Consider the following 17658-nt stretch of genomic DNA (forward strand, 5'->3'; position numbering starts at 1 on the left):
AACATAAGCATCATCTCATAATGAGTCCCTCACCATGGTGATCGAGGACCTGGCACATGCGGCCGTCGATCTGCGTCATCGCGAACACGTCCGTGATGTGGGACTTCCGACCAGTCACCAACCCGTCATATAGTCCAGCACGGTGAAGGTCGGGTGGTGCTCCTGTGGAGCAGACCGTGGCAGAGCTGGATGTGGCCGAGACGATGATGCGGAGCGCGACGTCGGGGTGTCCGGAGGTGGATCCAGACGGCCTGGGTGGCGGAGTAGTTAGGGGAGGGGCCACGCACGGCGGCGGCCTCCCGCCGGATCTGGATCGCCGCCACAGCCGGCAAAGAGAACGGAGATGTGCGAGAGGGTTCAGTCGTTTGCACATAATTATTCAGAATCGGGGGACCTTTCTGCACAAACTTTTGTGACCGTGAGTACAGATCCCACACTCCAGAATATGTGCCATCGATTTCTAATCCAACGGCCCATGTCACTTTTTTCTATTTTTGCACCTAATACCTAGATTCTATACTATTATAGAAAAAGGAAGCTGGATCGTTGGATTGAAGATGAGTGGCCCAGATCCAGGCGGAGCGATCTGTACTCACAACCGCATCCTTATTTGCAAAAACGTCCCTTTGCTTCTCATTATTGTTTCGCCTCCTTGTCCTTCAAACAAGATCCCCACTAGCCCATCTCCCTGTAGCTCGCCGACGGCGGCGGCGGTCAGATCCGGTGTTTGCGAGAGGACTACGCCCACCGCTCCTCCTCCAGGCGCCTCTCGACGCCATACTACGCATCATCGACCAGGACCCTGGCCGCCGCCGCCACAGTCTCCTCCTCCACTCGTGCATCTACCCAGGAATCCAGGAGGCATCACCTGGCCTTCTCTGTGCCGGATTCCGACAGGTTTGCGACCAAGCTGAAGAACCCTGGCACAGACTTGTTCGCGAAGACGCAACCCGATGGCCGCGCGCGCCAGGTGTTCTTCCTCGACCGGGACGGTGAGGAATTCATTCTTGGATGACGTTTATGTTCGTTGGATTCCTATTTTCTCAAAATTAATTTCAGAGTTCAGACTGCTTGCCCTTCAGAGTACGTATTAGGGAGTGTTGGAGATGTACTAGCACTACACCATGAAAAACTTCGGGGGCAATTAACTGCCGGGAAAGGTAAAGAATCTAAGTCAGCTACACTGCCGGGAAAGCTTTAACTGCCGGAAAAAAATATACAGGGCGTGCTATCTGCCGGCAATAGTTAACTTAGAAGGGCAATCTATGTGTCGGCATCTTTAGGGTCAGGCAATCTGCCCCGAAAAGCAAACGAGGGCGGACGCACTACCGGTATGCACGTTGGCAGGGGCGTAAATTTCAGGCCCAAAAGCCCACAAGACAGCCGCGGAGACGCGAATGGTAGAAGTCACTAGAAGCGCCACACAACCCTAATGTCTTTCCCCTTCCCTCAGCCGCCGCACTCACCATCACCATCGTCTCGCACAACAAGCAGTGCCGCCGCCTTGGATCCCCCACCTATGCCGCCGCCTCGGATCCCCCACCTATGCCGCCGCCCCAGATCCCCCACCTACGCCGCCGCCCAGTGCCTCGCCCCCATCTTCTTCATCCATACTACACCGCTCATCGTCGCCGCCCCATCCCTTCATCGCCCACGCCGCCGCCTAGTGCCGTCGCCCTCGCATCCCCCGCCCACGACGACGCCTCTGCATCCCCCATTGACGCCGCTGCCGTAGGTCAGTGGCAAGTTCGGAGGCGACCTCCACGAAACGCTTGACGATCTGGCCTCCATCCAGAGCACGCAGTCGATGTTGGCATCGGCAGATTCGTTCACCATGGTGGCAGCGCTGGCGTGGTGAGCCTGGCCTTGGGTGCCCTCTACCCGCCCTTCATCTCTCGTTGCCTATGGTGTGCCACTACCATCTCGGGCAAACCTGCAGGTCCAGAGTCCACAACCTCTATTCTGCTTTCCTCACCATGTGTTCCTCTGTTCCGTCTTCTACCTTTTTGTTCCTCTGTTCTGCTTCTTGCGATGCAAAAGGCCCTTTTGATTCTGGCATCATTGCCTTAGAACAAATAATCATTCTAGTTGTTCAAATATTTTGCTTGCAATTCTGCATATACAGGGAGCCAATAGAAGTGACAGAACATGGGCTTTTGTGGGTTGTGCAGTAATGCATTGCTCAGGTTTGCCCTGACTAGAAGCTGCTACTGGCAAATGCGTATGTAGCTAGATGCCATCGTGTCAATTGAGTTTGAGTCAGCTAGCATGAAGATTTTGCTCTCAAATGCGGTTCTTTAGTTATACTTAATCACACATTTTGTGCCCTGGTGTGTTTGCGAGATACTGAGATGTCTTGCTTCTTTCATTGCATTTCTAAGATGGTTGGGAGCTTGGAGAACTGCATGTCATATCTGATGTTTGTATATATGATATTGTTGCTCGCCCCCTCCCTGAAAGTACATGGTCTAATTGAATTATCTACATTTAACAAGACAAAGTTGGGAAATTGTGTAATGAATAGATTTGATTAGTACAGATAATAAGATATATTTATATGTCTCTATTAAGAGGTAATGAATAGATAACATGCATGCTTCTTAGACTGGGTTGTGTATTTTGCTTTTATGAACCTGATATACATGATTTTTGAGTGCTTGTATCTTGCTATTACGAAAGTGATGATGCTTTTTAATGATGTGATGCAGTTGTAGCGGTGTTAACATGTATTCATTTTAATATTTTCTTAGTTGTGGAGACTGGTTAGTATTTTGTGTTTCATGACTGTAGCTGGCCTTTTCTCCTAAAGTTTACATGTGGGTGAACAAATTGACCAGAATACCATGTGCCATAAATTCACCTTTTCTCCTAACAGAATTATACTTAGCCTATAATCTATTGATCTTTGTAGAGAAAACTTGATCGGTCCAAAGCTTTCGAGATGCATTGTGAATGATGGCTGAGATGTGGTGCAAAACAGAACGGAAAGAAACTTCTTGTGATTTCAGGGAGCAGAAGTGGATGTGATCGCCGGTCACCGTCAAGAGAGTGCTTCCTTGGCTTGCTACCAAAGGAAAATGGTGAGTTTGTTACTTGAGTAAAACTATCATCTTTGTTCTTAATTTTTATTGGCTCTATAATGAGTAGATACTACAATACTAGGTGGTGTAGTATCTTGGCACCTTGTTAGGATTAAGAAAGACATCTATTGGTTCTCTAATCAGTACATATAGTATTTGCTCTCTCTAAGAAATAGCTGAACAATGCCAAACTGCTTGGTACTCGTTCATTTATAGTTCTATATACAATATGCCAAAAACTGGTACTTCATGCTCTGGCTTGTAACATACGGAAACTTTATGCTGTTTGTCACTATGGAACAGCATGGGTACCTAACGCTTGTGCTCTGCTCATGCTCCTGGCAGATCCTTTTGGGTCAGAAAGCTTCTGTGTTCTGGTATGCTCCTTGGTAATTTTTATTTCGTAGTGGCTAGTTTCTACTCATTTCTGTTTTTGTCTTTTAAGAATAGTCTGCAAATATAAATGAGGATGTGTTACTTTGTGCAACATCTGTAAGCTATGTTGTTCAATATTGCTTCTTAAATTACTTCTGAGTTAGGTACTTTTTTCCCGGTGTATTGCTTTAAAGAAATAGGCCTTAAAGGGTGTGTTTTTTAAAACTCTACTAGTCATGTTGTACATGTACTAGTCTTGTTGCTGTTACTAGGCATTTTTAATACATTTATTTGATATTTAGAGAATAAGTGCTCCCTCCGTCCCATAATGTAAGACGTTTTTCGACACTAAAACGTCTTACATTATGGGACGGAGGGAGTAATTTATATGTATTATATGCTGGGCGAAAATATTTCCATATATAAACATGCCATGGCTAATTGGTAATCTTACTACATGTTGGATGCTTTTTTGACCTTCTGGGAGATATGATATACTCCCTCCGTCCCATAATATAAGAACGTTTTTGACACTACACTAGTGTCAAAAACGTTCTTATATTATGGGGTGGAGGGAGTATGAGCAAGTGTTTCAAACTTTTGACCCTTTCAGTTAAGTTTATATGTAAACTACTACCCTTTGAAGATATGAGAATGAATGCCATGTGATACAAGTTAACCTTGCGTACTGTACTGTGAACTGAACCTGCCTTTTGTCTCTTGGGATGATGTTGATATTTCACCAGTATATGTATCACAAGTCAAACTGAACTTGAGAGTTTCATCCATTGGACAAAATCTCTGACGAGAGCTTAGCTAATCACTAAAACTATGTTGTTCTTAAATTACTATCTAGTTGAAGCGATGTAGTCTAGTGACCAGGTTGTGCTTTGATTAAATACTTCTAAGATGCCGTAATTGGTTTGCTTCTTTTTTCAGGTCTGCTTTTGCACCCACAAGTTTATGGATCTGTGTTTTGTGATCTAAAAGGACCTCTTGCTAGAATCTAACTCGGTTTTTGGTTTTAATATCTATCTGATGAAGTTGCACTCTAGGATGGAATCACCTTGTAACTGAAACAAGATGTTATATTTAGTGATGTTATACTGGAGGCATGAACCTACAAATGCATGCATGTATACATGATGGATTGTTGTCCTTTTGGCTGTGATGTAGTACTGGACTTGTGAACCTGTATGTATGCTGTGATGCAGTACTACACTTGTGAACCTACAAATGTATACATATGTATGTATGCAGACACAATGTAATGTTGAGATATATATGTTATGATGCAATTTTAATTACACTACATGTGTGATGTTCTGTGTATATATTGTATTCTAGCTTATGGTACAATTGAGTGGAGAGAAATGATAGGTCAAATTCGAAGGGAATTTGTGCGTTGGCAGTGTACATATTTTAGGGCACATTCACTGCCAGGAATTCTTCTAACTGCCCTGTATTGTCAATCTGCCGGGAAAATCTAGGTGCCGGGAATAGTTCTAACTGCCGGCAAAAATCTTAGCAATGTAGGTCAGAGGTACTGCCGGGGTTTCTTGTAACTGCCGGGAATGGTATTTCCCGACGGGACTTTCAAGGGCAGTTTGTATTTGCCGGCAAAAGGCATTCCCGGCAGTTCTTCTGCCTCCACTAGTTGGTTTTCCCGGCAGATAAGGTGACCTCCTTATTTTTGTCATGGTGTAGTGTAGCATGCATGTGAAGTCTATTACATCTCTGGAATTTTCTTCGTAAGTTCCTGAATCACGCTTAGCAGTTAGTACACTGAGAGCATAAGGAGAAGAATCATTACGATTTTCTCAAATAGCTCTCTGCCATTTATTACATACTCCAGTACCATGTATATCTTCGCCTTGCTAGCGAAACTTGTAGAACAGGGGGGAATTGTATACTCCGGTTGGTCAAGGATAGGTTGAACGTGCACAACTATTACAGATTTTGTCAGATTGCTAAAAAGTTTCTTCTGAAATTTGGTACGACCTCCATTTTCTCTTGCAATTATATGTTTCAGGGAATCAAATTTTCAATGGAGGAAGATGGCCTCAGCTTTCTTGGTTGCTACTGTATCTCCAATAGATTGCAGTTCTGTCATCGATGAATAATTTAGTGATTTTAGGAACCAAATTTGGAGACTGTAGTTTCTCTCTGTATTGCATTTGCAGTATATGATACATGCAGTAAGCTCATGCTGTGCAAACTTTCATGTTCTCTTCACACACAAATGTAGCATTTGTAAGGAAGTGGTGTCCATGATGTAAGGGCATGCTCTTAAAAAAATAGAGGTTTGTTATTCTTCTTGCTTTGAAGCTACCACTTCGTCGTCTTGCTATAACTGCCATCGAATTCTTGTTATTGAAATCTGGTCAATGGGCTGACAACTGGACCTTGTGATTGAATGTATAATAATGTTTGCCCAACTATGTTAAAGTTGTGTTTGTCGAATATTACCTTAGGCTATCAATTTAGAAAAATGTCAGAATTGAAAAGTTATAACAGGAACGTACCAAAACTTTAAAGACAAGGACTTTATATGAAGCTGCAGTTCCTGTCCATATTCTCCTTTTCTGAGATTTAATATGAAGCTTCGGTTCCTATACTAAATACAGTTCATGTTTTCTTCTGCTACAGTTCCTGTCCATATGCATGTTGCTCTCCTATAGGTTGGTCCATTGACGAAACCATTTTCTCTTTGATGTTCCAAGTTTGGTGTCTAGAAAAGGAGATCCAGGTTTAGAGTTGTTAGAGGTCCTAATTAATCTACATAGGTTTGAGAAGGCATTGCTTTTTTACATGAATGTGCTTCCTTTTTATGTAGTGAAAAATAATTCCATGCTGCCACCTCATCTATGATAACCATCTATTTAGATTTATCTAATTATGCAAGAAACTAACTTTTCATAATTCCATATGCTTTCATTTTTGTGCAGGTAGATTTGACAACTGGATGCCCAGGCTTAGATAGGAACAGAGGACGTAGCAGCAGAAGAACAGATGCATTGGATAGCTTCTGCTATCGATTTTCCAGATCATTTCACTAGCACTTTGACTTATTGAGAGCGGCGAAGTGAAGGAAGCTCTGTGTGCGAAAATAACCACACCTTTATGTGTAAAAAGAGTGCTGATATATTTTCAGTGTAACTGGTGTTTCTGTTCACGCTTAAGAAGTGCTTCATATAATGGCCTAATTACAATTCAAGTTGAGCGTGTTATTCCGAAAATTCGGTTCTGAGCCCGGTCTCAGATGCTCCTGATATCCCGACCATCGCTACTCCTCGAGATTGCCCCAATCTCACGTATTTGTGTTTTGTATCTGGTGTGTATTTGGAAGGAAACTTTAACCGGCCCACCGCATTTATTGCTATTAGTTGAGGAAAGCGTCATCCCGGTCCATCGAACTAACGGCCCTGCTATTTTCCTGGGCCTTGCGGGGCATAGTTCACGCTGGATAACCAACGGATTATTTGGTTGTTAGTTACTGTTTTCCGCTTTTTTTGGTTGCCTACGCTAGCTACGCTGCATGTATTTCTGTTCGTGGCTCTAATACGACGTCAAACACCCTGAAATGCAACGGGCTTGGATGTTCGCAGGACGGTCGATGGGCTTGTGTTTCCTGTAGACACGTAGTTGCTCGCTGTGAAAGAGCAGCATGGCGAGGGCGGCCTGCGTGAGGGGACGAGGTGAGGAACTGGGAGAGAGGAAGACGACGAATGATAGGGTGAGGAAGACAAGACGATGGGGTTTAGGCAGCGTGGTTTGGCAAAAAGTATGGAGGCCCCTCCAGCTTCAAAGAGAAGAAGATTCCGACGAGTGGACTAGCAGAGCAGCGGCTTCTGCTCTACGCGCCGGCGCATGTATGATGCAAGCACGCGCAGCGTCCAGAACAGCAGTGTCGGTAGGCATTCGAGCGCTCGGGCCGTGGACGATGTGCACACTGTGCTCCTACAGCGGGCAGTGCAGAGCGAGCACCTCTGTCAGGTAGCATGCAACACAGCTGCGCCCTCCATACCACACACACCAGTGCACGTAATACGAAATATCATGAGTAATATCCATGGCCGCCATGTCCGCCACCACCGTTGTGGCCTCTCTCTGTCCCCGGTCGCCTCCTGAGGCCGCTCTGCGACCCTAGTCACCACAGACAGGACATGCGCGCGTCTGTGTAGAAGTCCATGAGAAGACCGCAACCGGGCTGACGAACCGCGGCGGCCATGGCGGCTGTGCTGGTGCCGAAGGAGGTCGCAGAGGCTGCTGGTCCAGGATTCCGCGTTGCTTAGGAACTCTCGTCTCAGTGGGAGCCTTGGGAGGTGCCGAGGACCGCACATGGCACTTGCACGGAAGGGTAGCTCGCATCTGGCGCCATAGCTAGCGAACGCCGGAGAATAACAGGACCAGTTACAAATAAACTTTCCTGCGCCACGGCCCAGAATCTCCGCCGCACGGAGAGGACCAGGAGATTTCGAATCCACACGGCACTCGCCTACCTGTCCCCTCTGTATGGAACTGTTCTCTACCGTATAGCTGTGTTAATTCCGTTTCCCACGGTTCACCTCGAACCACTAAATGCGACTTTCACGCATCCCAAAACAGGAAGGAACGACCAGGATTTCGGGACCATATGTGCCCGGGCACCAAATCGCCATGTCTTATATATAATAAATGGACTGTGATAACTAGCACCCGTGTGACAGATTGCAAAAGTACCATACCACCCCCTTCCTTCGATCCCGCCTCCTCTCTCGAGAGGACCCCTCCTGATTTTTGGGCATCCCGCCTCCTCTCTCGAAGGAACCCCTCCCTTCGATCCCATCCCTCTCGATTTTCTGTCGAACGAACCCCTCCCTTCGACCCTGCACCTCTGGAACGAACCCCCTCCCGATTTTCTGGGCCGCCTCCCGATTTTCTGGGCCGCCGGCAGTTTAAAAATAGACAGAAAAAATGGGACATTAGAGGATCGAACCCAGACCCTCCCATACTAAATGGGATGTAATTTCTAGCTGAGCTAGCAAACTTTTGTGATTAGACACAATGTACATGCTACTTGTATCTTCCTGAGACAAGATTGAACAAAAATAAAAGACTGTGATCATTGAAAATCCAAACTGGTAGCCTTACCAAAAAATTACCGTGGTGTCTGTACTTATGTTATCAGGTATGGATTTCGTATATTATCAGTTATCGGATATGTGGTTCGTATATTACTGTATTATTTTCACATAAGTTATCGGCGTATGTTTTTGAACAATATTTCCTCTTTTTGGTAAAAAATTACCGCAATGTTTGGATGTAAGTTATCGGGGATGTTGTTCGTATGTTAGCGTTCTATTTTCACATAAATTATCGAGGTATGTTTTCGACAACTTCTTTTCCTCCTTGGTCAAAATTAACACAATGTCTGTATGCAAGTTATCGGATATGCGATTCGTGTATTACGGTGTTATTTTCACATAAATTATCAGGGTTATGTTTTTCAACAAATTTCTCTTAGTCCAAGTTACCGCGCTGTTTGTACGTAAATTATCGGGTATGTACTTTGTATTTTATCATGCTATTTTCACGTAAGTTTTCGAGGGTGTTTTCCCTCGGTAAAACTTACCATGGTGTTGCACGTAATTTATGGGGCGTGTGGTGCATAAAATATCATATTATACACATAATAGTTACCGGGTATGTTTTAGTAAAAAAATCTAAGTCCAAAAGGTAATCAGGCATGGGCTATGTAAGTTACCGCTTGTGCGGTATCTAACTTACTGCACATGCGACACGTAAATTACCATGGTGTTTACACAGATGTTACCAGGACATGAAAATCTGAACTTTTTTCAAAGTTATCAACCTTTTGTTGGGGTCGAAAGTTATCGTCCGATACTAACAAAAGTCACCAATATTTTTCATATGTTGTTAGCAACAAAAATGTATAGCTAAAATGCTCTTATTTCATCAGTAGTTACCAAACGAGCAACAATTGTAATATCATATATAGCTAAACAAAACTCGCATTTCTTATGCCTTCAAAAACAAAACCAATCAGTTTCTTTGTAGCAGCGATGCAAAATTCAGCAGAACAAGGCCAACAAAGATCATCCTTTCTATAGAATAGAGGAACATAAGATACTACTGTACTTTTTTTAGTAGAAGAAAAACGATATGCTATTTTCTACGTATATTATTGGGTATGTGGGTCATACATTACCGTGCTATTTTCACATAAGTTATCAGGGTGTGTTTTTCAACAACTATTTTCCCCTTGGTCAAAGTTACTGCGCTGCTTTTACGTAAGTTATCGGGTATGAAGTTCATACATTACCGTGCTATTTTCACGTAAGTTGCCGTGGTATAGTTTTCAACAACCTTTTCCCCTCTTTGGTCAAAGTTACTGCATAAGTTATTGGGTATGTGGTTCGTATATTACCGCTATTTTCAAATAAATTTAGGGGGGGGGGGGTATGTTTCAACATTTTTTCTACTCGGGTTCCAATTTCCATGATGTTATCACCTAAATTATCAGGTCTGCGGTGCGTATATTATCATGCTATTTACACTTAATTTACCAGGTGTACCTTTTCGATAATTTTCTTTCCCATGGTCAAAGTTAACATGATGTTCGTACGTAGGTTATCACGTCTGTGGTGCCTATATTATCATGCTATTTACACAAAAATTACCGGGGTATATTTTCAACAATCCTCTCATGGTCATAGTTACTATGATGTTTATACGTAAATTATCAGGTATATGGTGCATATATACCATACTACTTACAAAGAATTTACGATGGGTATGTTTTCAATAACTTTTTCTTCGGGTCTAAAAATATCCCGGTGTTTGCACCTACATTACAGGTCTGCAATGCACATATTACCGTGTTATTTACACAAAAGTTACCCCGGTTATTTTTTCAACAAATAGAAATAGAATATGGATATGGTTAATATGGGCAACATATGTTCATGACACATCAACCAGAAATGAAATAAAATGTAATTTTGCTTGTTTAGAATGTCATGCTAAGATGTTAACCCAGGTCAAGTACTCTCACAACAAACATTCTGATGTGAGCATGTTACTTTATAGAAGGCTATTGGAGTTTCTGCATATGTACTAGATGAAAAATCTCACCAGGCAGCATTATATGGTTCCTTGAACTAGCAGCAGGATGGTCTAAGAAGGTCACATCCAGAACAGAGCTTGGACTTTCAGTTTCTTGTTCACAACATAAATATAACCCACCATATAAACTATGAGCTAATCATGTGCGCGTCGAAGACAATCAAAACTGTCAAGTATCGTATGAATGGCTCATGGCTGAACTGAATCATGTCCAGATGTGGAGAAGAAATCATACTCAATCAGACGAAACTATAAATTTTTGGAAAAAGAACAACGACAAATAATCTTGATTATGTCCTGTTCTGTCAAGGCAGATTAGCAATACATCATAATAATGTGGTTATGCCACTGATACATGTGCTACATCTGTGCATATATATCAATCATTTTTGCACACTGGGATCCAACACACTCAGGCGGCTTATTCTCTACTAGCTACTCTGCTAGTACATCAGAATTCAGAAAAGCACCCACCTAGAATTAGTTACTCTGCTAGTACAACAAAATTCAGAAAACTCACCTACCTAGAATTCAGATCTTACCTAGAATTTATATCTTACGGTTGATGTAATGGAGGGTTGCAGCCAGCACCCGGACCTATCAGTCCACGAAGGTGCTGTCTAGCTTCTGCACCTGCACCTTCAAACGAATGCTGCTATTGTATGGGACGAGCAGGGCAAGGACGACCTCGGACGTGTTTACAAGGAGGAGTTTCCTCGCTCACCTCAAAAGGAACAAGCAAAACAGGGACGAGCACATATGGGAACCAGAACAACGACGATCTCGGAGGTCAGCTTAGACGGGGAAAGCGGCCAAGCCGTCGGTGTACGAGCGGAGCGGCTGTGAGGTCGAGGACGAGCGGCGGAGTTGAGATCGAAGTCGAACGACTGGGCGTTGATGGAGAAGTCTACGGGGACGACCGGCCCGGCCGGCGGTGAGATTGAGGACGAGCTATGGGATCGAGGTGGAGGAATACAGAGTATTGGCGACGGCGGCGAACAGGGGTTGCATCTTATCGCGGCATGGTGAGAGAGGAAAGGAACCGCTTGACTTTGGTCGAATGAATCAGTACGCGTTCACTTCGCGGTGGCATGCATGCATAAATATGTCTCTACTCCATCTTCTCCGTTTCTAGCAACCCAGTGGCGAGATTGCGACCGTACGATCAAAAAACTGATGGCATCCAGCTCGTGCGTCGGATTTGAAATGGAGGGCATCCAGGTGGTGTGGCGTTTTTGCAATCTGTCACAGGGTTGCCAAATACATATTTCGATAATAAATTGGGTTTCGGAGTTGTGTGTCACTCCTTTTTTGACCAGTCTCTGTGAGAGTGTATTTGAGTTATGATTGTAGGGCTGTTTCTCTAGCGAGTCATCTCTCATGGCTGCAAAATAAAAATATAATTACTCTTATGATATAAACTGTGAACGATGACCTGCAAATGCCCAAGCAAAATAGACAATGCAAAATTCAAATGATAATACATATGTTCTTGTGCACTTTCTATTTTTTTCTCATGTTAGTTCAGATGTGTTGTGTTGATTTTGTAATCAAAGAAAGATGAAATTTGGTAACGCACGAACATATTGCATGCACATGATGCGGAATTACTCCTATATCTTTGCTAGAAACACCTAAAAAACAAGTTGATCTGTAAAGAGGAGACATCAGCGCCGTGATGTTTGAAAAATAGTCTTATTACCAAGGACACCACGATTGGTTGTGAGAAAGTCGAGGTGGTTATTGCAAAAGTCGAGTTTTACATCTTACTAGTATAGGGGGGTTTTCATGAAATGTACACTAAGTTGTCTGAGATGCCTCCACTAGAATCTGTACCATTCATGGTTGATTGATGGCCTAGATTGATTTTTTCTATTTTTCTATCACAACACCTGATTCTATACTAGTTGCTCCCAGTTGTTGGACACAAATGAAGTACGCGAGTTGCAACTATGACGAATTTCAATCTGACAAAATTCAAAGATAATTTAACTGGCGTGCGGGAGCTCTACTAATTGGTCCAATATGTGTAGCAGCAGGGGCAATGGGTGTAACTGTGGTAGCGTTGTCCTCATCAGGGTCTTTGAACCCCTGCGCACGGGGTACTACACTTGCCTTTGGACATCTCATGCGCACGGGCCAACTGTGCACGGGGTCCAACGGTTGGAAACGGCTATGTGGAGATTAACTCTATCTAAGCACCCTTATTCTACAAACCCTTGCACTTTAGGGCCCAACAAATATTAATCTAATAGGCACATCATATTAGCAGTGGATATGAGGAAGAAATAATGCACTTGAAAACAAAGAGGATGAGAGATTCAAAGGTTTGACATGCATGGATGTTGGAGTGGAATGCCTATTGAACTCACGCAAGACTTGGAACTCTCCCTTATAAGTGGATATTTGAATTGAAGCATTTAAGTGAGATGGTGGGATAGGTGAGGGTATATATAAACTAGACCCGGAATTCTAATCACACTTCTTAATATAATTTAGAGGCACTCGATGATCAATTTGAAGGATCAAAATCAACAACAAATCGGCAACTTTCAACTGGCTTAGAGGGTCCGACCTAAAGTCATCCGGATGCTCTGATTGACACTATTCCACATGTGCACACTATCATAGATGTTCGAATTATTCGACCAAGGTGGTTTGGAATTGTTGGTGGCTTGCACAAGTGCTTTTTGTGGCTTCAAATGGAGTTGTCTGGGAGGCTCCATACAAACTAGGATTTGCAACGACTATCTAATTGAATGGATTGGAGGGTCCTTATATACCCTACACATATCTATAATTCTTGTAGTTTTCATATTATAATCCTATCAAACATGTTTATCAATTATTTGGACTAACAATATAAAGTTTCAAAGTGCTAGTTGGTGTTTTTTGTGTTTTTGGTTACAGAAATATAGTCCCGCACTTAAAAAATAGAGAAAATTGAGCGGAAGTTTCTACGACGAAAGAAGATCATGCACCGTTGTTACTTGGAAAGATGCTATTACTTGTTTTTTTATCTATTTTTCCTGGTGAAAACAATCTTCTCTTTACTTTTATGTGTACTTTCATTTTTACAAAAAAATTCCATAATACAAAAAACACTTCAAACCATACGATACACGCGTAATTTATTGCAATTAGCAAACTAGTGAGATTGATAATTTCACTAGACTTGTTAGAAAATAGTTGATGGAATAACAACTATGCAGTATGAGAAAAAACAAATAAATGTTTGTTCGAACATACTGTGAAAAACTTGTTATCGATGTATTTAGTGACAAGCATAGCAGCTGGTATAAATAATGAAGAGTACAATATCCCAGCATGATTCTCCATCAAATACCACTCACACGACCTTGGTTGGTCTTTGCACGCAGGGGAAACCTAGAACCATGTCGCAAGGCAGTTCCCTTGAGCTTTATGCTGCTTACAAATACATTTCCGTTAAATTTGGCAATGGCGGTGTTGGCGCGTTGTTCCACCTCTAGAGATGTTGCTTTTGAAGAACCATTCTTGTAGTCCTAGTGTTGTCAAAGGTGATCGGTGTGGCTACTCGACGTGGATCATCATTGCTTTTCTTTAAATGCTTGTATGCATTCTTTGTTTTGAATAACTCTTGACATTGAGGTTGGGATGCAACTCATATCGTATTCATATTACTTTCTCCATTCTAAATATACTACGTATTGGTAGTTTCAATTGAACTACCAAAACTTCATATATTTAGCAACGGGGGAGTACTATATATGAAAAATAACATTGTGACATTCCACATGTGATATGATATAAGAGTAACGTGCTAATTTGTTTCAAAAAGACACGCACAACTAAGAGCATCATTCACCATGTTGGTCTCTTGGACCGTATGGAAAGAGAGAATCGAGGGTATTCCCCCACAAAAGCGCCCCACCACCGATTTTGCTTAACACAATCATATCGGACGCAAATTTGTGGATCACCGCGAGGCCAAAGCACATAGGGACGAAAAATTTGTGAGAATAATCATTTATGTCGTGTATTAAGGGCCACTTGTAAAACTCTATTCTTTTCTTAATTAATAGATGAGGTAAATCTTTTGTCTTTATTTCAAAAAAATGCCGAAAATGCCACCTGCACAACTTGAACGGCGTCTATGAAATTCTGGCGAACTGTATGTCAAACTCAAAAATGAGGCATGGCCAGCCGCAAGAAAAAAAATGAGGCATGACCACACGAAACAAACCCACACAATTCTCGTCTTCCACGGCTCCAACGGATCATCTCACGCGCTCACAGTCCCAGGTATCGTGTCGCTTTCCTGGGACCTCCGCTTCCATTCCATGACATCCTCGCTCACGACACGAGGCCCCACCAAGGACGACTTCTTGCAAGATTTTGCCCCGGTTTCGCCCTGAAAACGCCGATCAATCCGTTCAGATGACGCTGTCACGTTGCATTCCCGACGGCCTAATCGATTTCAGTACAGTATATATATGAGTATGTCTTGGCCGGCCAAGTAACCTATGTACTATGTAGCGTTGACAGTTGAATACAGTATATGCATGAAATGCAATAAGACGGCAGAGAAGTCAGATACCTTAGCAGCCTCACTTATTTTCCGCGGACAAGCCGCCACAGCGACGTTTACATATGACGAACATCATCGGTAGATGGGTGACATGACGGTCAATGTCCTGCAGCCGAATTTTGTTCTGGAAGCCACGGCAGTTTCGAGTGAATCGTACTATGTGCTTATCGACGGTGAGGTGTACATGACGACTTCCCAGTCGCTTACTTGGTTGCGTCTGGGTTTGTTTTGTTTTGTTGTTTTTTTCAACTGCAAACCGTAGAACAATTGCTCTGTGGTTTGCCGAACAATTGGCCCTCCACTATTAGGCCCTGTTTGGTACCAATAAGTCACCTGACTTATAAGTCAGGTGACTTAAAACCAGTGACTTATAATTCACGTCTGTTTGGTTGTCATCTGACTTATAAGTCACTTGACCACATCTTCTCACCTTATTTTTTAGAGAAAAGTATACCTTTTGTCCCTCAACTCTTGGTGAAGTCTAAATTTGGTCCTTCAACTTCAAAACCGGACAACTTGCACCTCTAACTACTGAAACCGGACAAGGTTCGTCCCCGGACTCGGTTTTGACCGGTTTTGGTGTTGACTCACCCCGGTTTTGACCCGTGCTCACTCATATTCCTGTATTTTTTTTTATATCCGTGAACTTTTTGAAATCCACATACACTTTTCAACTCCGCATAGTTTTTTCAAGGTCACATATTTTTTTCAAAAATAAACATACTTTTTTCAAATCAGCAAACTATTCTAAAATTCACATACTTTTTTCAAATCCGCGATTTTTTAACATTTACGTACCTTTTCCAAATCCCCGTATTTTTCCCAAGTTTGTGTAATTTTATCAAATCCAAGTATTTTTCAAAGCCATGAACTTTTTTTGAAATTCGCATACTTATTTCAAATCCACATGCTTTTCAAAGTCCGCATTTTTTTCAAATCCGTGTTCCATTTATAATCCATGAACTTTGTTTGAAATTCACATACTTGTTTCAAGATGAAACAATTTCTGAAATCCACATATTTTTGCGTAAAAGAAGTCCATATCCGCGTACTTTTTTCAAGTTCGCATAAAATTTTCAAATTCATGAACTCTTTCAATAAAATGTACTCAAATTTGAAAGTGTACATCAATTTTAAAAAATTAAATGAACTTAAAAAACTAAATGAACTTTAAAAAATACGCATATTTGAAAAAGTACATGAACTTGTAAAAAGTACGCAGATTTAAAAAAAGTACAAATTTTTTAAAAAGGTTCACGTATTTGAAAAAATAACCGAATTTGAAAACATCACGTGGACTTGGAAAAGGTATCCAAATTTGAGTCGGAACGGTCAAAACCGGGGTGGGACAGCACCAAAACCGGTCAAAACCGTTACCAGGGATGAATCTTGTCCGGTTTTAGAAGTTAAGGGTGCAAGTTGTCCGGTTTTGAAGTTGAGGGACCAAATCTAGACTCCGTCAAGAATTGAGGGACGAAAAATATACTTTTCTCTATTTTTTATGTAAAGATGGCGAGACCCATGTAAAAGGAGGTGACTTATAAGTTTTAAGTTGGGGTGAAGCAACTTATGACTTATAAGTTGGGGTGACTTATAAGTTAGGTCTGTTTGGTAAAATAAGTCACTTTTTTACTTTTCGACTTATAAGTTGGTGACTTATTTGAAACCAAACAGGGCTTTATTTCGCGGGACAACACGAGATGGCTGCGGGGCGGCGAGGTGTCTGGGCGGCGCGGGGACGCGCGCGCACCAGCGTGGTTCACAGCTGCGGCGGTGCTCCGTGGGCAGGTGCCGAGCCTGATCTGGGTTCGCCACAAGACTGCAACCATATTTTTTTTGCGAGGGAAGACCGCAACCAGATTTGGTTGCCCAGGGGTGGCGTGGGTTCCCTGTAGTGGGCGTCTGCGGCTGCTGCGTGTTGACCGCGACTAGGATGACTAGGGTACACCGTTGCAGTGGCTCCCCTGGTTGGCGGGCGTCCGACTCTGGCAGTGCATTTTGGTGGGGTTTTCGTCCCGTTCTGGTGTGTTGACGTCCGGAGGCCCGACGGAGGTTCGGCCAGCTGCTAGTTCGCAAGTGGATTGTGTGGGGCTTCTTGACGGATTGGTGGTATGCAATGGTGTCGGTTTTGTATGGCCCTTTCTGGGTGCATCTGGACTTGCACCATTGGTGGTGCTCTGGCCAAATCTATGCGATGCAACATGTGGTAGGTGCTGCTCTAGGCTGATGGCGGTGTGTTGTGGTCGTTGGCCCTGACATAGATGTTCAGTTCTTTGGGTGAAAGTTCTGCTCGACTTCGGTCGAGCTGGTGGCGAACCATGCCTTTGGGTATGATCTCCGCCAACGTCAAGGCTTGCTCCCAGTGAAAACCGTGATTCCTTTGTTCGATCGGTGATGGTGGCGCCCGTGGTCTCATTACTTTGTTGGAAGCATAAATTTGGAGTCAAATCTTGTGTTGGAAGTGCTAAATCAGAAGAGCCAGGGCAGTGTTTTGGTGAGCATGGA

The 17658-nt window shown here is 43.0% G+C and overlaps 1 long non-coding RNA gene across 2 annotated transcripts; it reads left to right on the forward strand.

Moving 5' to 3' along the window:
- The first annotated feature begins 1377 nt into the window (after positions 1-1377).
- Positions 1378-4767, forward strand: LOC125508622 (uncharacterized). Of its 2 annotated transcripts, XR_015601648.1 has the most exons (3): positions 1382-1939; positions 2912-3080; positions 3384-4767. It is a non-coding gene; the product is annotated as an uncharacterized LOC125508622 (long non-coding RNA). The 2 variants fall into 2 exon arrangements; XR_007283670.2 differs by having other exon boundaries at positions 1378-1939; positions 2912-4767.
- Positions 4768-17658: the final 12891 nt, after the last annotated feature.

Source organism: Triticum urartu, chromosome 1A, assembly GCF_056163025.1.
Source record: "Triticum urartu cultivar PI428250 chromosome 1A, HENAU_Tu73, whole genome shotgun sequence".
In the NCBI taxonomy this organism is placed as follows: domain Eukaryota; kingdom Viridiplantae; phylum Streptophyta; class Magnoliopsida; order Poales; family Poaceae; genus Triticum; species Triticum urartu.